Here is a 23,063-nt window from a genome sequence, read left to right as displayed (position 1 = left end):
CACTGCCGCTGGGCACAGGCACCACAGCCCCGCCAGTGACTCAGGAGACTCAACGCCGCAAGTTTCACCCAGGATGTTCTGCAAGGCCTCTATTGTCATTCTTCTGAAACGGTCAATTGCAAGGGCTCCTGCTCCCTGAGGTTGTCCCCTGCTGGAGTGAAATCTTTATGATTATGTCTGATGGGTGAAACCTAACCACTCTCAGAGACGGATGCACTGTGGAGCTATGGAAGCTTCAGCCTCAGGCCCCCTCACTTGCGAGACCCCTTCCAAGGCCCTGAGTGAGTCCTAGAAATGGCACAGGTTTGGGAAAATTCACAGAACAACACTTATGAAATTTACACAACATTATCAGCTATGAGTTGTGAAGCTTTAAAAAAACTTCTCTAAATTATTGATAATAATAATAAAAACTTGGACCAATTTTGCTCAAGGAAAGTCTTAAGTATATTTCTATTCTTTTTATAAAAATACAATAAGACCATTGTATGCAGCTAAAATAGTCATACATATATAATAAATAAATAAATGTTTTAAATAATAAAGAAAAATATTAAGGAGCTGCATTAGGCAGTTAATTTAGAATGACATTGCTTTTCTTGACTTGTGATATTCTGGTACTAGTCAGCTTTTAAAACGTGTAATTTGAAACTTTTCCCCTCATTCTAAATAAGTACTTATAGCTCAGGGAATGATATTCAATATCTTGTAATAACCTGTAATGAAAAAGAACATGAAAAGAAATACATATGTGTGTAACTGAAACACTATGCTGTACACCAGAAACCAATACAATATTGTAAACCGACCAAACTTCAATTTAAAAGATAAGTATTTAATTTTTCAACCTAATTTTAAGTTCATAATTTTGCTGCTTTTTTCTGAAAGAAAGTTTCCCCAAACTGGATTAGCTTCAAGCCCCACCAGCCCAAGGTCTGCCCCGGCCGAATCCCTCAACCCTAAATAAATAGGCTCAGAAACCTGTGGGGTAGTTCCCCAGTCAGAGGAAGGGTGTTCAGACATGCCAGGTGGCCCTCAACATGATGAGCGTCCTTCCCACTGTGCTTGAGTTTGTGTCAGGCAGATGGGAAGAGCACTTCTTTCGAGGAAATAGACTTGAGTAGGGTTTGGACAAGGAATGGAGAGTCAGGAACACACAGCAGAAATATTGCATAGACATGTAGACAAGGTGAGACCAGAGGACCCTGGCATAGATAATGATCAGGATAGTGATGCTAAAAGCCAAGATAAAAAAAAAAAAAAAAGCCAAGATAAAGTTCTCAGAGCTGATCCACATTCAGGGAGGAACTGGGGAGACAGAGTTGGTTTTTGAACATTCTTGCACTCAAATTGTGTTAAGCCTTCGTAAGGACTCAAGCGAGTAAAATCTGCTAATATTAACTCACCATCTCACAGCACTAACGAAGGGGAGCAAAAATTACGATTATAAAACATAACTTGACAGCCGAAGGAGGAAAATGAAGTAACGGATTAGTTTAGAAAAATACCAACATGTGTAATTGAAGGGCAAGTGTAACCAAAAGGTAGATTAGGCAAAATGCCATTCCTGCTTTGGTTTTAACCAAATTTTAACTTTTTTACCATAAAAAAAAAAAAAAGCAAAAGCAGGCAGGATTACCTTAACAAAACATGGTTGTCTTACAGAAACAGCTATAATAGCAGCAGACATTTACAGGGGGCTTTCTACATTCCGTGTATTACACTAAATAATTTATATATAGTACCTTCATTGTTTCTTTGATTTGTTTGGGTTTTTTTTTCTTTTTCTTTTTGGTGGGGGGAGGTAAGTAGGTTTATTTATTAGATGGAGGTATTGGGGATTGAACCCAGGACCTTGTCCATGCTAAGCATGGGCTCTACCACTGAACTATACCCTCCTGGCCATTGTTGCTTATAACAACCCAGTATGATAAGTGTCCTTATTCCCATTTTACATATGGATAAACTGAGTCTTAGAGTGGTTAAATTACCTGCCAATTTGCAAACAGTAGTCTGGACTCTGAACCCTCGACCAGAGCACACAACTGGAGCATTACATTGCTCTGCACATTCAGCTATCCTGTCTTCGTTATTTTGCTGGAACTCGTCGGTGTGGATAGCATTATGCAAATATATAAGCTTTGTTCCACAACCATCGAAAGTGAAATTTATCTCTGATAGTCTCACACCCATACTAAGGAACAATGGCTCATTCAGAGTTGCACAGAAATAAATCAGCTAGTAGACTAGTTTCCCCGAATGGCTGACTTTTGGCGTAGAGCTTGCTGAAGGGAGGCTGAATAACTTAACAGGAGTTTGTTTGAAAAGCAAGAAGAGGGGGAAGGGTGTAGCTCAGTGGTAGCACACATGAGGTCCTGGATTCAATCCCCAGTACCTCCATTAAAATAAGTAAATAAAACTAGTCACCTCCCTCCCACCCAGAAACAAAACAGGAAGAGGAAATTATTTGTACATTGTGGATTACATTTAGTCTTTCTTTTCCTTTTAAGTTTCGGTGGGGAGACTTATGTAACTGGGCTGCAGGGAAGATGAGACCAGGAAGCTACGGGCATCCTTACCCACCGCTTGCCTTTAGGACAATAGACGCACAGGGATAATGAAACAGTCCTGTGTTCCCAGACCAACCGAGGTAGAGAAGAAAGAAAGCTAAGCAGAGGCTTCAGATTGCTTCCTTTCTCTCTCTCCCGTGCAAGCAACTGGATTTCTCTATCCAGAGTAACGTACCCCACTTTTTAGTCCCTTTAATTGTCTTCATTTTATTCATCTCAACCGTCTTTCTTATTTATTTGCCGATTGTCTGTCTTTTCCCTACAGCATGCATTTTTCTCAGGGATAATAACACAGGGTAAACATTGGCTCTTGGGGGGCCAAAAAAATCTTAATCTTCCTGTGGATAAGGCTCAGGCATTCCCTGTACATAAACAGATACACAGTATATCTGTAGTATTAAAATTTCATAATGGAGCCAGTTAGGAAAAAACGTCAAATAATTTCCTCGGGTGGGGGGTCCATGGTGAAAAAGAGTAGAGAAAGACTGTTTTAGGGGGTGAGCTTCAGAAGGGCAGGAACGGCAGAATCCCTGTGGATTGCAGCCGCAGTGTCTAGAAATGTCTTGCACAGAGAAAGGGCGTAATAAATATTCTGAAGCATCAACCCTTCATTTGCCTTGTTAACAACAGGTCACACCCCACATGGTGCCATTCTTTTAAAGGAGGGGGAAGGGGAGTGGGGGAAAAGGAATTAAGTAGAGGATTTTTTTTTTTCTGAAGGAAGTGAGGCAGGTGGGGCAAGAGTACATCTATCAATTATCAAGGTGTCAATGCAGAGGTGAAGTTACTGCCCCATGTTTTCAGAAAGCTACTCTGTCACAATTAGCTAATGTTGACTTTTCAATATTTAATTTAAAAACAAGCACACAGCGTTTGAATCAGAACTTGACTGTTTTCTCACGCTTTGCCCGATGTCCTTGCTAGGTATTATTTCTTCCACATGAGCTCAGACTTGAATCTGATGAGCTCAAAGCTGGAACTGCCAAGCAGAGCTGGCGAGTGGGTGTGCATGTGGGGATGGGAGGTCCAGAGGCTCCCAGCCGTCATCTCCCAGTATCCATCCTTGGCCAGGCAGACGCCACGCCCTGCCTCCTAACAGACTAATATTGGGCTCCTTTTAGGTCAGGGTCGGGACAGCTGAAGATAACTGAGACAGTGAGCATTTCTTGTGATCTCTTTCTATTTCCCCAATCCAAGTTCTTCTTCCCACAGCTTCCTCTCATGCAGTAAAAGTCACAACCCCAAAGAGCTCTGCAGAAACAGAAGAAACGCCACCATCATGATCTGGTGTGGATTTCTTCTTAGTCCTGTGCTTTAAATGCCCGAGGTCATATGGAGAAACTTTTGAGACCAGGATCTTCAAGAACATTCCGTTCTTTAGTGTTGGTCCTGTACACCTCGGTCTCCTGTTCTATACACCCCCAATGGCATGAGATTCCATGTGTTGACTTAGCAGATAGAAACACTCTTTACAACGTAACCTACCTAGATGGAGTTTCTACATATTGATTAGAAAAGCTTTTAAGAAAAGCAATACCAGTAACGAATAGGAAATATATCTCTTTAGGAAAGGTACAATTATTTTATTCTGAAAAGAGGTAACTGAAGAATGCTTTGACAAACACAGACAAGGCATGAAAATATGTCCCCATAGCTCTTCATTCATTTGAGAATAATCTAAATGTTCACAGAAATGATTACCCAAGGATAAATGGTCTGGGAGCATAGAAAAATGGGTTGCATTGGACAAGAACAGATTTCGACCTTGTAAAGTCGGTAGAATTCAGAACACAGGAGGATGTTAGCCTTTGGGACAGGTCCACCCTCCTCTGAGACGTTTGGAGAAGGAGAAGATGATGGGAAAAGGGAAATAGAAGGATGGAAAGTTAGCCAGTTTCCATGGTGGGTGTCTCTTGATCTCTCCCAAAAGGAACCTCAGTAGTGCTCATATTTGAAATGATTTCCCCAGGATAGGTGAATGATACCTATTCCATTCTGGGCTCCTATTCCATTCTGTCATCCATCATGTGTTTTGTGAAATCAGTTGAGCCCTTGAAAGAGTGATGGTCAGAGTTGACAGGTTACTTCCGGGCAATGGAGATCTTAGCCATACTTGCCCTGTATCAGCTGTCCTCCCACATGAGGGTGACAGAGGTCATCACCTTTAAGTGAGAACAGAGAGGAGGAACTGAGAGCTCCGAGTTGGGTAAGAATCTGAAACAGCCCAGTGCAGGAAGTCTATCTGGGAGTTCACATGCCCTGAAAAAGTGTTACTGGCTTTCAGTAATCAATGATGGAGGACAGTTATATAGAAATTTTTTTTTTAAATCTAGAGAATTCAAACAATCAGAGTGTATATTTTGAAGAAAGAGCGAAATTTTGAAAGTACTGGAGAGGCTCTCTTGACAAACCTCCATTTCACCAAGTTTCCAGATGAGCCAGCCCTCTCCACTCTCCCTGGCAGATGTCCATGGCATGCTGTCATGAAAATTACTCATGGCTTGTTCACGACTTTCTAGCTCTCTTCTGTTCCCATCAGTTGATTCTTTTCTTTCTTTCTTTCTTTTTTTTTAATGACAACCCAATTTTTATTTCATTTTATTTTTTGTGGGCGGAGGCAATTAGGTTTACTTATTTATTTAATGGAGGTACTGGGGATTGAACCCAGGACTTCACACATGCTAGGCAAGCACTCTACCACTGAGCCACACCCTCCCCGCTACTCCCATCAGTTGAATGGTCTGTCCTAAGTGCACTTGTTATTGTAATTATACCTTTGTTTTCCTTTTAAAAATGATCATATATTAAAATTCACTCTTTTGATGTACAGTTGTACAGATTTTGACTTATTTTATGGGATGTAAGACATTGTATAGATTTGTTTTCCTCAACCAGGCAATTCTACTCACCCTTCTAAACTGAATTACCTATTAATTCTTTGCTTACTGTCTCCTATCTCAGAGCCATCACACATAATGCTCCTCTGCCCCAGAACTCTCATCCTCCCCTCACCTAACCGTGTCCCTCCCTCCCCTTAAAACTCACTCTGTTCTTTCTAGCCCAAATCAGTCTCAATTACTACAATAACCCCACACAGCCAACAGTTTAGATACAACAAAAGTATTTATTTCTCTTTTTTTCTATGAGATTAAAAGTTGCCCAGGAAGGATATATATAAATTAAATAGATACATATAAATATATATATATATCTTAAATAGATATATATATTATATTTCCCCATTCTCCTCCTTTTGGAAACTGTAGCTAATTTTTCCCTCGGTAAACATTAATAGGCTGACTCATGCTGGGACACAATTCTTGCCTTTTCATTTAACAAGAAATAGAAACAGCCAGCCAGATCTAAATAAAGAAAGGAGAATGATCATCTGAGCATCGTATTTCCAAATAAAAACATAATATTTAACATTGGACTTGGAACCTTACTGTAAATTTGGACTGCAACCCTGATTTTTAGAAACCCCCCAAAAGGCATTTAACTTCTGGGTCTGGGTGCTGGTTTTATTTTATAAGATACGAGCTATTCCATGATTGTTTAATGTATGTACAAGGCATCTTTAGCCTATGTAAGAAGATTTGGGCGTGGGAAACGAGAAGCTTTTCTGAAAGGGAGAAATCTCATTAGGGGCAAATGTGTCAGACAATTTTCTAAAGATAGATCCCATCTCTGTGGCTATAAGGTCTTACAACACTACAGAAAGTAAAAATCAACGTTCATGAGCTCAAAATGATCTTAGGTCATGGAGCCCAGCTTCCTAATGTAACAGATGGGGAAATTCAACAGAAGAGTGTTGCTTCCCCTTGCATGAGGAGATTGGGGGAGATTTTGGGTAGTTCATAAGCAGTTCTCAAAAAGAGTTTATAGGTAGTGCAGGAAATCTCTCTTTGACATTGTCTTTGGCACGTGCTGGAGAAAGCGTCACTGCTGAAACTGAGCTACACGTTGTGAGGACTTCCAGCGGTGAGAACTTTGCACAGAACACAAGATGGACAGGCTTACATCAGATTCAGATCCTCCTTGCAGTCAGCTCCGGTGTGGTTTAATAGCAATAACAGGACAAAGGGTTTCCATCAGGCTGCCCCTGTGTAGACATGCAAAGAAAACCAACCTTGTGTGCAGAGCTCATTAGTCCCAGCTGTCAAATGCAAAGACATGCTGTGTTATTGACAGAGAATGCTGTTGAAATTCTGGGGGGGAAAAAGTCATCAGTGAAGAACAGAAATGACCCTTGAATGGAGAGTTTGGTTTTATTTTGGGTGATGGTTACTTTGATTAGAAGGAAGAAAATACACCCCAGTCCTGGTTCTGTCATTGATTGTCTGTATAATTTCATTGATCTCTTCCACCTCTCCGCACCCCACTCCACACACACTTTTTTTTCCCTTCAGATACCTCTTAGGACTCAGATAGCAATGCTGAATAAAGAGTAATAACCAATAAAAATAGTTGCTAGGTGTATATATATATATATATTTACACTGACAGGCAATAAACCTAATGGAGGAAGCAATTTAAAAATATGATAGGTATGCAAATATTTTGCTTTCAATATACTTTTTACTCGATATGTTATTTGGATCCCTCATATTAACATTGTGATGCATTTTATTCCTTGAGCGCAAGTTAAGTTACGCTACGGGGAGGTAGTCCAGAAATGGAATGGTAGAGCCATGACCTCAACAAGAGCCAAATGGCTCTGGAAAGTTCAGGGTAGGTTTGTACACATAAATAATGGAGTGGCATCAGCTATCAGTGCCAGCTATCGGAATTTCAGTTCCTTTTTAAGAAACATATCTTACATTTTGCAATACAGCTGGACAGGTTGCAGAAGACTCTAAGTTAGAGCTTAGCGAAACCTTTCTCATGATAGAAAGGACAGACTACAGAAGCAGGAACCTTTCTGTAAAGCTTCCTGGTGGTTCACAATTCTTAGCAAATATGTCTGATTCTTCCCGCAGAGAAAGGTTTATTTCCAGGAGGGCAAGCCCAAGGGCCAATGCAGTGAAACCCCTGTGTGGTTCAAGATAATTTCCCGAGGTTGAGATAAACGGGGTGGGTGTGAACATACTTACACTGTATTCCATTCCAGGGAAATGACTCAGAATTCAGAAGGTTAGCGCTTCACTTACCCACAGCTATTTTCTGGGCCATTCCAAATACTTGAATCCTCAGGCTATGATTAATTGAGCATCCGATACAATACTGGGAAGCCATACTGCTTCCTAACTGCCCACCAGCTATAGGGCTGGTGGAGGTGAGGAAGGAGAGGGTCACAAATCGGGCCTGTTTGCTTTTTAAGAGGCTGGAGGATAACACACAAAACACAGAGGAGGAATGAGGAGGGCTGGAGGCAAGAGGATGCTCTTTGTTTTCTCAGCATGTCGATAAAATATTTGCCAAGATCAAAAGCAGGAGATACTGGAGTTGAACTCTGCTGTAGGAAGCTTAGAGCCAAAATCAGCTAACAAAATACAAAGTTTTGACATCATTACTAAACGCACGTAGTAAGTACTGTATCTAATAAGTATGTGTTGGCTTATTGTTGCCTTTTTTGTTTGGTTTTCTTGCCTTTCATCCATTTGTTATTGATTTGGGACATAAGATCTCCAAGGGAAGCTTATTATGGTTTAAAAATATGATAACTAGTTGAACAATCGTTTGGGTTATTTCTTGGGAAAAGCGAGGAAAGAAAGCCAAAGTTATCCAGTTATGGAAAAATCAGAAACAAATTAAATTTGCTTTTTAATTGCTCCTCCTTTTTTTCCTCTTGCCTGTAGTTCTGGGAAAGCAGAGTCAACGTGATCTAATTGTAAATGATGGGGATTTGATATGCGGGTTAATGATTATCCACAGGGAAGGAGTGTTTGCCAGGCTTATTCAGACCCAAGGCATTTCTGGACAAGAAGCCATAAAAGCCAAAGCCAAGGAGCCTGATAACTGGGGGAAATTCCTCTTCTTTAATTGGATGCAAAGCGTAATAGTACTTAATGTAGGAAAGACATTTAAAAAGTGAATTGTCTCTAGGTACCTTCCCTTGTGTATTTCCTTTGCAGGAAACATGACTGTTTTTAGATCTTAGGAGAGAAAAGCCAGTGTGGTGATAGTTCTGATTAAACTAGAGATTTGTGGTTCTGGAATGTTAACTCCTACTTATTATTATTATTTTTTAATATTATCTCCCTCCTAGTGACTCAGTGTAATACTGATTTTTCATAAGTTACCTTCAGGCTTAAGAAAACACATTTCAGCATTTCCTATTAAAGCTGAAAGACAGAGTTAGCTAAGCTCTTTTTGTTTCCTTCTTCTTCTTTAGGATTTAAAAAATCAAACTGATTTTCTAAAGCTCCTTCCTCAAAGTTCTGAAAATTTCAATATGTTTTATAGGTTTTTCACAAAACCTAGGAATGATTTGAGGCTTAAAAGTAAAATGCCTTGAGGTTTATTGCTAATGAGACCTCAGAGCAAGACGTTGGTCTGCATTATTTAAAAAATCTTTTCTTCCCCCTGTTTTGATTACATTTTTTGAATACTATTTTGCTGTTTGACATAGTAAAGACATTTAGGTAGTTGAAAATAATTTTGTCGGTAGCCAGCAGTAGTTTGTGTTTGGGATGGAGTTGGATGAGTTTTTGTGTGTAAAGGAATGAAACAGGTTCTGTCTACAGGTGCTTATGTTTTAATTGATCTCAAGCTATTGTTAAGTCTGTTTTAACCAGAAATGAATGTCATCTAATCTGTGGCTTCTTCATATCCTTTACGAAGGATATCCTTATCTCTTAAATATTATAGTCAGTTTGCCCCTCCAAAGTCAGGAAAGAGATACTCAAGTTAAAACCCTTCATTTGTGTACCAGTCAGACCTCATTTTTCAGATCCCACAGATTTCAAAATTATTGTTCTTTACCTGCCATTGAATTAGCTCTTTTATAATGGAATGGCAGGGAGGGCATAGCTCAGTGGTAGAGTGTGTGCTTAGCATGCACAAAGTCCTGGGTTCAATCCCCAGTACCTCTATTAAATAAATAAGTAAACATAATTACCCCCCACCACCAAAAGAAACAAACAAGCAAAACAAAATTAACCTGGTTTCTAAAATAAAATATAAATTAAAAAAAAATAATGGCATGAATAATTGACCACAAATTCAAAATGTAAATAAGAATTTAGGAGGACTATTAAAGATAATAAACTATTCCCCCTTGTCTTTAGCAAAACAATTCATATTAATTCATAATAATGAAGGCTTTATTTTAAAAATTAATTTATTTACCACATTATTTACCAAAGGAGTGAAGTTGGACCCTTACCTTACACCATAAACAAAAATTAAGTCAAGATGAATCAAAGACCTAAACATAAGACCTAAAACTATAAAATTTTTGGAAGAAAACATAGAAAAACTTCCTGGCATTAGATTTGATGATGATTTATTGGATGCACCACTAGAGGCAGAGGCAATGAAAGAAAAATAGATTTAAATTAGACCTCATAAAAATTAAAAGTTTCTGTGGCTCAAAGGGGATTATCAAGAGGGTGAAAAGGCAACCCAGAGATTGCGAGCGAGTATTTACAAATCACATGTCTGCTAAGAGGTTAATATCCAAAATACATGAAGAACTCACTCCTGGACACTCGGTTACAAATATACAGATTACCTGATTTAAAAATGAGCAAAGGGATGGAATTGACATTTCTTTAAAGACGATATACAAATGGACAAGAAGCATGTGAAAAAAATGCTCAAAATCACTAATCATTAGAGAAGTGCAAGTCAAACCCACAATGAGATACCACCTCATGTCCATTAGGATAGCCATTACTTAAAAAAAAAAAAAACCCAAAAAACAGAAAATAACACATTTTGACAAGGAAGTGGGAACACTGGAGCCCTGTGCCCAGCTGGTAGGAATGTGAAATGACGCAATCATTGCGGAAAACAGTAAGTTGGTTCCTCAAAAAGGTGGAAATGAAAGTCCATCGATGGATGAATGGGTAAACAAAATGTGGTCTTATACCTACACTGAAAACTCATTCAGCTTTAAAAAAAGGGATGAAATTCTGATACTTGCTACAACATGGATGAGCCCTGAAGACGTTCTGCTAAGTGAAATAAGCGAAATACAGAAGAACACAAACTGTGTGATTTCACTTTGATGAGGTACATAGGATAATCAAATTTATAGAGAAGAGAGTAGAATAGTGGTAACCAGGGACGGCGGCGGAGCTGGGAGGCAGCAGGGAGCTGTCAATGGGAAGAGAGTTTCCATTTGGGATGCTGAAAAAGTTTTGGAGATGGATAGTGGTGATGGTTTCACACTAGGGTAACGCCACTGATCTGGACGCTTTAAAATGCTTGAAGTTGTACATTTTGTGTTATGTATATTTTACCACAATAAAACAAATCCATTTATGGATTTGGTCTTAATTTGGATTTCCCTAAAAAACGGACCCCATGGGACAAGGACTTAAGAGGAAGTGGTTTATGTGGGACCCCAAGAAGTATTGGTGAGTAGGGAAGAGAGGGAGGCGAGGAAGAGAAGGTGACCAAGACGGTCTGAGTCATCAAGCCAGTTACTGCGGGGAACGACTGAGACTTAATCCAGCTGGGAACTCTGGGAGCCAGTAGAGCACAGACCTCAGAGCTGACTCCCTGGGGATGAGGGGCGGGGGTATTGTTCCATCCGTCCTCATTGGTCAGTGGCTTCAGGGCTGCCACCCAGATGTCCAAGTCCTCCGAGCCAGGTGCAGCAGAGTGGACTCCAGAGTCCAGAGGAAGTCCGTGGGCACAGGGACCCGATGTCGGCAGCTGGACACGGTAAAGGCTGAGGCTGCTGACACCATCTGCCCCAATATATGTAAATAAGACTTTTTTTTTTTACTAATTCAAACTGGATGGCATTAATTAAAATTGAAAGAGCTTTCTTGATTAGGCAAATCCTACAGAGCTCCTGTATGGGAAGCATATATATTAGGTGCCACATCACCCCCTCCCTGTGACTGTCTGCCTTTAAACCATCTCCTCTGCCGCGTCCCCAGCTTCTGTTCAAGTCTTCACTTCCCAGTCTGCTCCTCATCCTCTGCTCTGGTAAGAAAAAGCACACAACAGCCTTCTTTTCTGAAGATGGGAAACTTGGACAAAAAAAGAAATGTTTTCTTTAATTATACCCAATATCTTGTAATAATCTATAAAGAGAGATAATCTGCAAAAAAAAAAAAAAAAAAAAAAAAAACCACCAAAAAACCCAAACCTGGATCACTATACTGTACACCCAAAACTGACATAGTGTTGTAAATCAACTCCACTTCAATTAAAAAAAGAAAACAGAAAAGAGAAATTTGCTTTCTTCTGAATGTAATTAAATCTTGTTTTATTTTTGTCTTTTCCAAATACATATATGAACAGTTTTCCTGTATTAAGTAAATGAGGAGGGTGGGAGGAGTAGGGGGCAAAGATGGCGGAGAAAGCTCTCGAAGGACAAGAACTGCGCAGGGCGCTCCAGAACCAAACTACCCTGTGCCTATGGAGTAGTGAGAACCATCAAGGCTTAACTTCATTTACAATTCAATGAACACCAGGGACAACTCTCACTGTGAGCCTATTTATTGTGGAATTGTTTGAAACTTTGCAACTTTCTCTTTGTTTGGTGTGTTGATCCCTTTCCTGTTTCCTGTTATAATTAAACAGTGAAACCAAACCTAACCAAACAAAAAGTCCCTGGAAAATCTTTAAAAGATTATGCGGTTTCAAGGCGGCCAAGGGGTCACACTTTTTTGATGCATGAGACCATAGGAGGGCTGACATCCTCATGGAAACACCATTGAAAAAGAAGCTGATGGTTCCACCCTGATGGGAAGAAAAAAAGCCCACCGAATTTTAACCTTTGACCTCCACTACAAGTTGCCACTCTGGCTGGGAGCTGAAGAAATCCCCACTACCTGGGGTAGTGGGAAGCCTGGAAGGCTGTCTCTTGGCTTACTAAGCTGAATCAAAACATTCCCCATAGAAACATTTTAAAATGTGATGGTTAGGTTCTGAAGTGCTGACAGCAAAATTACAGTTTAAATAGGCTTTGTGGTCTTAAGACGTAATGACTTACCATTTCTCACTCTTGGGACCAAACCCATTTTCACGGCAGGAGATTCCTCCACTGGATGATTTACTGAGAAGAAAAGTTCATGTTAACCACTGTGGAGAATTTCCTTTCACTTACCTGCCCGGCTTGTGCTTTTAGATTTATACGTGTGTAAGTTTAAACATGCCCTTTCTGAGGTAGGAATACTTGACTTAAAAGTGAGCTTTTATATGAGCTATCAAGCCATGAAGAGACATGGAGGAAATGTGAATGCATGCTATTAAGGGAAAGCAGCCAGTCTGAAAAGGCTGCCTGCATGATTCCAACTATTTGACATTCTGGAAAAGGCAAAATTATGGCGACAGTAAAAATATCATTGGTTGCCAGGAGTTAGAGGGGAGGGAGGGATGAACAGAGAGAGCATAGAGAATTTTTAGGGCTGCAAAACTGCCCTGGTTGATACTTTAATGGTGGATACATGTCATTATACATTTGCCCAGACCCATAGAATGTACAAGCCTAAGTGTGGACCGGTTGCTGGTGGATGTAACCAGTTTCCAGGTTCTTGTTCCGTCCCGGAAGGAATTCAGAGACAAGACGCAGAGGTTAAGAAAGTAAAGTGAGGGTTTATTAAGCGATAGGCTGTACACTCTCAAGGGGAGAGCCGGCAGGCTCAGGTGAGCGGCTGCCCTGAGGTTTTTTCGCAAGCTGGTTACATAGGGTGTAAAAATGAATGGGCGAAATATTCACTGGAGAGGGAAGGGTTTGGGGTCGTAGTCCCTGGTATTCATCCCAACTCCACCTTCCCAAGGGAGGGAGGGATTTTTGTCCTAATTTAGTCTGGATTGGAAACGTCATGGCATCAGTGCATGATGGATACTTCTAATCTGCAAGGCTAATGTTACTGAAGTGAGGGCATAATGAGCAAAAGGTTACATTCGGACACTGGAGATTCCTCTCTTTTCCCACCTTTTTTTGTTGGCCTCCAGGCTGCTCATCACCCCAAAAAGTGTGACCACTTATCAGTCCAGAGGATCCTGCTTTTCCTTCTCTGCCCACGGACCCCTGGTGCTTACGTGATGTATGGTTTCCTGTGTTTGGCCTGTGTCTCTCCTTTCTGCCCAGTTCCTGCCATTTGGCCTGAGTCCCCCTTTCTCTGCTCTTATCCAGCTATCACCTGCTGTAACAAACCCTCATGTGAAATGAGGACTTTGGGTGATAACGATACAGCAGGGCAAATTCATCAATGACAACCAACACACCACTCCAGAGGGGGATGCTGATCATGGAGGAGGTGTGCGTGTGTGGGGCCACAAGGCATATGGGACATCTCTCTACCTTCAGCTTAATAACGCTGTGCACTAAAACTGCTCTAAAAAATAAAGTCTATTGGGGGTGGGGGTATAATTAGGTTTATTTATTTATTTTTAGAGGAGGTACTGGGGATTGAACCCAGGACCTTGTGCATGCTGAGCAGGCGCTGTACCACTTGAACTATATCCTCCCCTCTGAAGTCTGTTTTTAAAAAAAGATGGACTGTATGTTCAGCTAGTGTGTGCTTAACCCATATGCGACTGATTTCCTTGCTAGAGTCTTGGGTGGATGTTGCCACCTTGTGGCCAATCGGGGAACTGTCAACTGCAAGATGGCCCTTCTCTCAGAGGGAGGCTTGGTGAACTTAAAACAAACCAAACCTGCTTTCAGATACTCACTGCTCACAGCTCAGCAAATTCCACCAAAGATAAACTAACTCTCTCTATCTCTCCCTTTCTCAATCCCCCCCTCCCACACACACACAGCTGAATTCTCCTCTTATAACCTTCCCTCCCAACTATTGCCCATCATTTCCATTCCCTCTCTCACAAGGCAATTTTGCTAGTTTTCTTCTCTCTCCTCCCTCTTATTTTTCTTACTTTGTGAACGCCCTCACTCAGGTTAGTGAAAGCCATGTGTTCCAGAACTACTTCAGGCACGCTGAAACCAATGTTATAAACTTTAAAACTTCTGTGGGTCCCAGAACAGCCCTTCCTTCAAGCATCTCCGCAAGCTTGAGAAGGGGTGGCTGCTTACTCCTCAGTTACATCCGCTTTCCCCCCAATCACCAGTATTTAAGGTAACATTTCAAAATCACTTAAAACATTACTAAATACATCCGCGGGTTTGCTGATATTTGCCCAAGGAAAACTGGTAGGGTAAATCAAGAACTAATAAAAATGATGTCCTGTAGGGGGCGGCAGAGAACAGGGTTGAGATCAGGAATAGAAGAGACTTCTCTGAATGTGGATTTTAATTTATTTGTTTGTTTGTTTAGGTTTTGTTTTTGTGCTCCTTTAGAAAGTGGCTTTATGGAAGTATCATTTACAAAATAAAAAATTCACTCACATCAAGTGTGCAATTCAATGATTTTTAGTAAATGTACAAAGTTATGCAACCATCATGACAATCTCATTTTAGAACATGTCCATCAGCCCCTCTCCCTCCCAAATTCTGCCCTCCTGTGAAGTGACCCCGTTCCCACCACCAGCTCCAATGTCTCACAAAGTCCATCGTAAGCCCAGCTGCTTCCCCTCTGACCTTAACCCGGATGACCTTACGGCACAGCTCCAGGGCATAGCATTTACATGTAATCCACGTAAGTGGTACCTTGTGGAGCTGTGCTGCACCCCAGGGCTGCACCCTGATCTCCAGTGCATGAAAGAGAGGTTATAATAATAAGCAATGGCAGACTATCATGGTGTGTTTAGAGCCAAGACTTACTGCAACAAAAGTTTTCCACCGCTCAATGCTGTATTCATGTTAGAAAGCAACACTATTTGTAACAGTAGCTGAAGATTTTTAATCTCTACCATCCAGTTAAAAAAATTAAGAATGTGATTATTTGCGGTTTTAAAAATAGATTTTAGTTTCAGAGCGGTTTCAGACTCACCGCAAAATTAAGTGGAAAGTACAGAGATTTCCCATATACATTTCTCCTCCACATCTGATTATGGAAGGAATTAGTTATGGGCTTATTTATTCATTCATCTAATAAATACCTGCGAAGTATTTATATATGCCAGGCACTGTTTTTGATGATTAAGAATAAACAGTGAACAAAAACAGACACGGCCCCTACCCACAGAACCTGTTTGGAGAAGTCAAACATTAATCAAATAACTACACACACATATAATTGTGGCAGTTGCTGGGAGACAGGGCTTACGTCTGTAAAAAGTATAACCAAGAATTGTGCGTGAGGACAGATGGTGTGTCATCTACTTCTTTTTCAGTTTTTTCCGCATCATTCCCTAAGCTTTTTGCGCACAAAACTCTCCTTTTTTCTTTCATTCAATTCCAACCCTCCCCTTTACAGAAATCCAGACAAAACAGATCAGACGAGGAGTCACCAGCTCTCTAACCCCATCAACAGCTACAATCTGAATACAATTCTGTGAAATGGGAACATCTAGAATGCTAACTTCAGGCAGCCTTCTTCTGAAACATCTTGATAAAAGGAGCCATGATTTTAGACCAGGCAGAAAAATCTTCTCATCAATGAATGGAAGAGTAAACTTAATTCAGTAAATGTTAATTTGTACATCATAATTGAGAGGCCACAGTTATTAAGCATATGGGCTTTGGAGGCTGATTCTAAACACTACTTACTGTATATTATTTGTGCAACCTTTGGCAAGTTTGGAGGGAAGGAGGCAGGGCACAGCCACTCAAGGAATGATGGCAATTTAACACCAAAATGGTGGAAGATTCAACTCCTAGTTGGCCTTGAGGATTCAGAGGTTTGACTTCTAGTAGACCTTGAGCTTCATTGTATGCTCATTGTAACAGCGTGATCAGTAACAGGCCTACAGGCGCCATGACAGCCCCAAGGCTAACTGCAAAAGGCCAAAGAATGGGCTATGGCCCAATTCCTGGTAATCCCAGCCCCTTCCCCAGGGCAGTTGGAATGATCCCACCGGCAGGGCGTGTGAAGCTACAGAGACCATAAAAAGCGACACAAGCGAAAAGAGGCATTTTTTCGCTCTCTCCCCTTTGGAGACAGCCTGCATTCTGTCTATGGAGTGTGTACCTTTTACTTTTGCCTGAGCACCCCATTCCTACACCTTTTTCCTTGCCTTTCTCTTGCCTGACACTCTATGCAGTATATATCTCTCTAAATAAATCTACTTTTACTCAACGGTGCCTCACACTTGAATTCTTTCCTGCACGAAGCCAAGGACCCACACTTGGTGGGGCACGTTCCAGGGGCTCAACTGAGACCTGGGACTCAGCCCTCCTCATGTCCCACGTCCATTTTCCTGCATGATCTCAGTCACTCTGTGTCTCAGTTTCCTCATCTGGAAAATGGGGCTAATAAGATATAGTGCCCATTTTGTGGAGGAGCTGTGAGGATTGGATGAGTTGATAGGTGCAAAGTGTTTCAAATATAATTTATCAATTTTTACACTAATGATTTGTGCACATAACAATATGCATGTTATTTTAAAAACTAAAAAATATATATATAATAAACACCTAGTACTTATAGATAAAATAGATTGGTAGTTGCCAGAGGTGGGGGGTGGAGGTGGGCAAAATGGGTGAAGGAGGTCAAAAGGTACAAAATTTCACTTACAAATAAATAAGTCATGGGAATGTAATGTAAAGCATGGTGACTAGAGTTAATAATAATCTATTGCCTGTTTGAAAATTGCTAAGAGAGTAGATCTCAAAAGTTCTCACCCCAAGAAAAACAATTTTGTAACTATATGTGGTGGTGGATATCATCTAGACTTACTGGGGTGGCCATTTAGCAATAAGTGCAAATAATGAAACTTCATGTTGCAGCCTGGAAGCTAATACAATGTTATATGTCAATTATACCTCAATTGAGAAATGAAATAGAGCTTCATGTTAGACTACCCCACTACAAAGGGAATTAAAAGTGATGAAGTTTGCATTTTGCTGTACACTTGAAACTAACACAATATTGTAAATTAACTACACTTCAATTAAAAAAAAAGAGAGAGAGAGAGAGAAATAGGATGGGGCAAAAAAGTGATGGATTTTTCTTTGCAGAATCATCTTAGGCCAATGTATATCCAGATTCCTGTCAAAGTTCAAAGAGTTCAAAACCTTGAGAGGATTTTAAGCGGGATACATGATTCCACTTTGGGTAGCCTGTTATCTGCCACTAATCCACATATCTATTTTTACCAAGAGATCTAAGCGTAAGGATTCACGATATTCTCAGAACTGGAGCGCCCTCAGAAAGTTAGCTTTTTGAAACATGCAGTTTGTAGCAGATGCGTGATTAAGAAAATAACTAAATCTCTTAAGACAACAATTTTTAGATGGTTCTACATCCTCCAGAATCTCTTATCTGATTTAATCTCCTTAGTAAATCAAAGCATTTGTTCTAAGGTTGACGACCAGCTTGGAAGGTATCAACGGATGGGATCTTAAAATAGCCCTGGGGATACTTCGGATTATGTGCAACAAACCAAAAAAACCCCAAAACACAGAACAACTACAGTCTTCCCAGGGCTTTATAAAATGATAAAAGAAACTACTATTTGCTTAGTTATGGGTTTCTGCCTAACCCTGTTTGCAGAAATACTTCTGAGACCAGCCTTGGTGATGGCCGAGATATCACACATCTACGACTCAAGTATGGTGCCAAACGCTCTTGATTTCAGTTTATTATTGGGGTAAAGTGTTCTTCTTGGTTGGAGCTCTTGGCAGATTTCCCTCTTGCCTATCCCGTCACCACTGCGATCTTCTCCACCTGCACCTCCTCCTTGATTCAGCTGTGTCTGGGGTTTGGGAAGATGGTGAAAACAGAGCACTGTGCTGCCTCTGCCCTCCCCCTACCCCCGCAGTATCAGCTCAGCGACAGACATAAGGGATCTCCATCCCAGATGGGTTTTTATCCTGTGGTAACTTATGTCCGTAGGGCTCAGTGCCATCTTTGAAAACCTGTTTGCCTTAAGCTCAGGAACATGCCTTCACACCCACATATTTCATAATTTTTCCTCTTCACACCCCTATGACCAAGGAATATTTGCATATTCTTTTGGCTGAGTAACTGGTAATTTATGTGAGACATTCTTAAGTACCTACAGCCTGACTTTGTCTTCCACCGAGCTCCTGGTTGGGACCACAATCCCCCGTCGGATTCTTTATGAATGACTGGAGTGAATCTGGTCCTCAGCGATGGGGACTGAGCGGGTGACATCAGTTAGGGAGCCAGGTGTTTTGAATGACCTTAAAAGACTGGAATTTCCTAGGTTTCCTCTTGTCCTCCCCGGGGTATTCATTCTGATAGCTGCAATTTCTGGCTCTGTGTTGATGACCATCGATTCTATCCTTTAAACCCCAAGCTCTCTTCTGAAATCCAGATCCACATAATCAGCTGGCTGGTGGGCATCTCATCTTGAATATGTCTCTGGGCCACCCTGTGGAATCCATCATCGCTTCCCTCCCCTCCCCACAAGCTGCTGCTCCAGAAGGTATTTTTTTTATCTCAGTGAACGACATGCCGTCCACTCAATTTCTCCAAGCAGATGTCAGACTTAATTCTTTCCTTCAACATCCTCCGACCTGCACACGTAGGCACCCCTTTTCTGTCTTACTCAACATAGCCCAGATCCATCCAATTCCCTTCATGTCACCAACTCCACCCTCATTGCCACTCTAAGAGCCCACCTGCGCTTCTGGCCTCTGATCTTGTCCTTTTCCAATTTTCTGAAGGCAGCGAGAAAGATCTTTCTAAAACACAATTTAGATGCTGTCACTCCTCGACTTAAACTCTTTCTAGAGCCCTGTCCTGCCGTCTCAGTGAACACCAGCTCAGCAGACTACTTCTCACTGCTTTCAATGCTGTCTTCCTCCCCCCCGCCCCCCACTTCTATCTTGCTAACTCCTAATGAATTTTAAGCCTCAAATTTATTTATTATTTCCTTTGGGAAATCTTCCCTGAATTCTTCAGATGAGGTTGGCTCCTCTATTCTCACAGCATCTTGTGCTTACCCTTCATAACAGTTATGTTATTTTATATTAACTTGTCCGTCTCCTTCATATACTATAAGTTCCTTGCTAGGGGGAACTGTGTCTGGTTCAGCATTGTACCAGGGTCTAGTAAGCATCCTGCAAATATTTACTGAATGAATGAATGAATGAATGAACCAATCCATCTCAGGCAAGACCATCAGCGCTCATAAGTTGTTAGTACATGTGTATGTGCCCTACGGCAGCAGCATAAAATATAAAGTGGAAAAATTTAAGATTCTGTGATTCCAAAGAACAGAGTGGTGAGCCATTAATGGCAGTGTTTGATTCTTGCTATTCCTGAAGGTACTGGAGTACACCAGAAACTGACACATTGTAACTGACTATACTTCAAGTTAAAAAAAAAAGGAAGATATTGGAACTGTGAGTGAAACATGTCACCTGCCATAACAGTAAACCAAGGATGTTGTGGCCATCAAGCCAGCAGTCACTACATCTGCCCCCATGCCCCTCGAGGGCTCTCAGGATGGAGAAAGCAGGGTAGGGGCCCTAGGTGGGTAAGGTGTATATCCAAAGAATGGCTCAAGTAAGCCCAGACTTTTGCACCTTCCCCTGCAGAGAAAACAGCTAAATTCATTCACTTGAGCTGTCCAGTTTCCTTTGATTAACAGTAATCTTTTGATGTTCCAACTACCTGGTTTTTGTTGCAAGAACTCCTATGTATCCTGGCTCCTCCCTTCCCTCCATCTGAGAGGCTGCCTCCCAGGCTTAAGACCTCAGCAAGTCCATGGAATAAAAAATAATTTTCAACTTTTAGCTTGTGCATTTTTTTTTCAGTCAACAGAATGAAGCATATAAAAAAAAGGCAAGATAATAAACTCATTTATTAATAAACAACGACATTATCAGGGCCTGTTGGGTGCCAGGCCTTGTGAGGGGCTTCGGACACCCCGAGGTCATAAAACCTAGTGACTGTTCTCCAGGAGTTCACAGTCGAATGGGTGACAGGCTCACAGAACATTAGAGCAGGAGGAGGCACAAAGGAAGTTCAATTCAGCCCCCTCGTCTTACAGATGAGATCTAGATGATTCTACAGTGTCTTCCCAATTATTCAGTAATTGTTTAAAAAGAGGATGCTTTTCCCTTTGCACAGCCACACTTCCCCCCACCTTCAATTAGCTACCTCCTAAAAAAGGGAACTCTGTACCACACAGCCAATATAAGCTCACCTTGGAAGCGAAAAAAATGTGTGGTCTGCCAAAACTGCCTGGAAAGATACATTTCTATTTAAAATCTTGGCATCGTAAATGCTTTAGGAGGAAAAAAAAAAACTGTGTGATAGTTAAAATGATCATTAATTAAAATCATAAAGCTATGTTAGTAAGATGTGGGAAGACACCACATAATCGTTTGACTCAAGCATTTTATTGACAGGAAACTGGTTTTAAAAGAAAGATTGTTATTATTAAGCTAAGAGAGAATTCGTTTTTAATGGATGTTTTAGAAGTTTCGGTAAAGTGACCATTTGGGCACATTTCAACGTGTTGATGTCACGCAAAGATAGGCCAACTGGTTTGCATCAGGTGAGAGATGAGGAAGTGGCCTGTCAAAGGTTGTTTTTCTTGGATGAAACAGGCCTTATTCATAGGGTGTGTGCCCCACCGTAGGAGACAGAATAAGGCAGCCTAGAATTAAAAGGTTGAAAATACCTACATCTTCAAGACAGAAAACCAAAAATGCTCACTTCTGGAGGGCAGTCGATGCCCTAAATATCTTCGTTTCACTCACATGTCATCTGTTCCTGCAGCTCTGAATGCCCAAAGGTGGGGTTTCGCACATTCTGTGTTTATATTTAGAGGGTCACTGACTTTAAAAGATCTCACATGTGCAAAAAGTTATGCTGAAGAGGTTCAAATAGACTGGCCATTGATGATAGTTGCTGTATTGTTACACGATTACGTCTACATACATGAGTTATATGTTACAGATGCTATTACACGTCATATACATGCTGCACTGTTATCCATTACATACACATGCATGAATATGCACATTATTACATGTACACATCACTATTACATATACCTGCACCGCATTATTACACATGTGTTTTGCTATTACATATACATATATGCATTGTTACAACGACTGGGAGCAATTTTGTTAATAAATCAGACTGTACTTCAGTCAAACTTTGGGCATGATTTTCCCTGTCTTTTTGATTTTTATCATCCATGAGAGAGGGGGGAGAGAAAAGCTTTCCCTTCTTCCGTCATTTAGTGGAGTGGCAATGATACTGTTCCTTCAAGTAGAAAAGTCAAAAGTCACATCTCATCTCAGAGATTCAAACAGATTTAATTCACATGCTGAACGCATGTGATCTGGACTGGAACGCAGTGGAATTTAAAGCAGGCACGCTCACCACAAAGAGGAAAACACCCTGCATTTTCTAATTACATAAGCAGTGAGGCTTGGATGCTAGACGATGGGGGAAAAGAATCTCTAGGCAAGAATTGTGATATGCTTTTTCAGTGCTCACAGCACTGACTCCCTTGAGCGTACATTTTGAAACGTGTGCCTGCTGCTCTGCCTCCGCTGCTCCCCAGCTCTGCTGGATGAAGCTGGCCGTTTGCCCTCTGCTATTTTCTATCCTTGTTTTGAGCGTGTGAGGCTTACTTCCCTTCTCAAAGGGTCTGCTTCTAGAGATTAACAATACATTGAAAAGAATTTTTGAAAAAGAAAAGAATATAATTTATTTGCTTATTATGTGTTGCATTTGAGCCTATTTACTATGTTTTTTTTTTTCTGGTTTTATCCTTATCTTTTTGAAAATTTTTTTAAATTCTTTTTCTTGGTGGGGGGTAGTAATTGCCTTTATTTACTTTTTTTAATGCAGGTGCTGCGGATTGAACCCAGGACCTCACGCATGCTTACGCATGTACTCTACCACTGAGCTACACCCTCCCCCACCATTTATGATGTTTTATGCTATTTTAGAAGGATATATGTTTTGAATTGGTTTACCAATATAATTTCCTCAAATTTGGGATTATGACCTCATTTTGCACTTGAGGGAACACGGTGTGTAGATGACTTGCCCATGTTCTCCCTGCTGGTCTGTAGGGGAGGAGCCAGGATTAGAAACCAGAGGCAGGATTCTCTGCTCCATCACTCTCTCTGTAAACCGAATACTCCTCCTCCAGGCAGTCACCCCAGCATCGAGTCCCCAGCGTCCCCAGCCTCTGGTAATGACTCAGCAAATACTCTTGCTGCAGACTTACTCACCGTATCAAGGGAACAGCCTTTGCAGGATACGGAGAGCAAGGCAGACACACAAAGAGGCTAACGTGGGACCAAAGCACCACATGCTGCTTCCCTCACCGCTTTCCAGCCCAAAGGAGAGAGACTTCAAA

At 41.1% G+C, this 23,063-nt stretch overlaps 1 long non-coding RNA gene across 2 annotated transcripts in view; it reads left to right on the top strand.

The window, feature by feature from the left end:
* The window catches only part of LOC135318630 (uncharacterized), a 35,744-nt gene extending 13,047 nt beyond the window's left edge, over positions 1-22,697 (top strand). For both annotated transcript variants that reach the window (XR_010376912.1, XR_010376911.1), the window contains exon 4: positions 22,547-22,697. This is a non-coding gene — a long non-coding RNA (uncharacterized LOC135318630). The remainder of the gene's footprint in view (positions 1-22,546) is intronic.
* Positions 22,698-23,063: the final 366 nt, after the last annotated feature.

Source organism: Camelus dromedarius, chromosome 19 (assembly GCF_036321535.1).
Source record: "Camelus dromedarius isolate mCamDro1 chromosome 19, mCamDro1.pat, whole genome shotgun sequence".
Classification (NCBI taxonomy): Eukaryota; Metazoa; Chordata; class Mammalia; order Artiodactyla; family Camelidae; genus Camelus; species Camelus dromedarius.
This window is presented reverse-complemented; position numbering and strand designations above follow the sequence as displayed.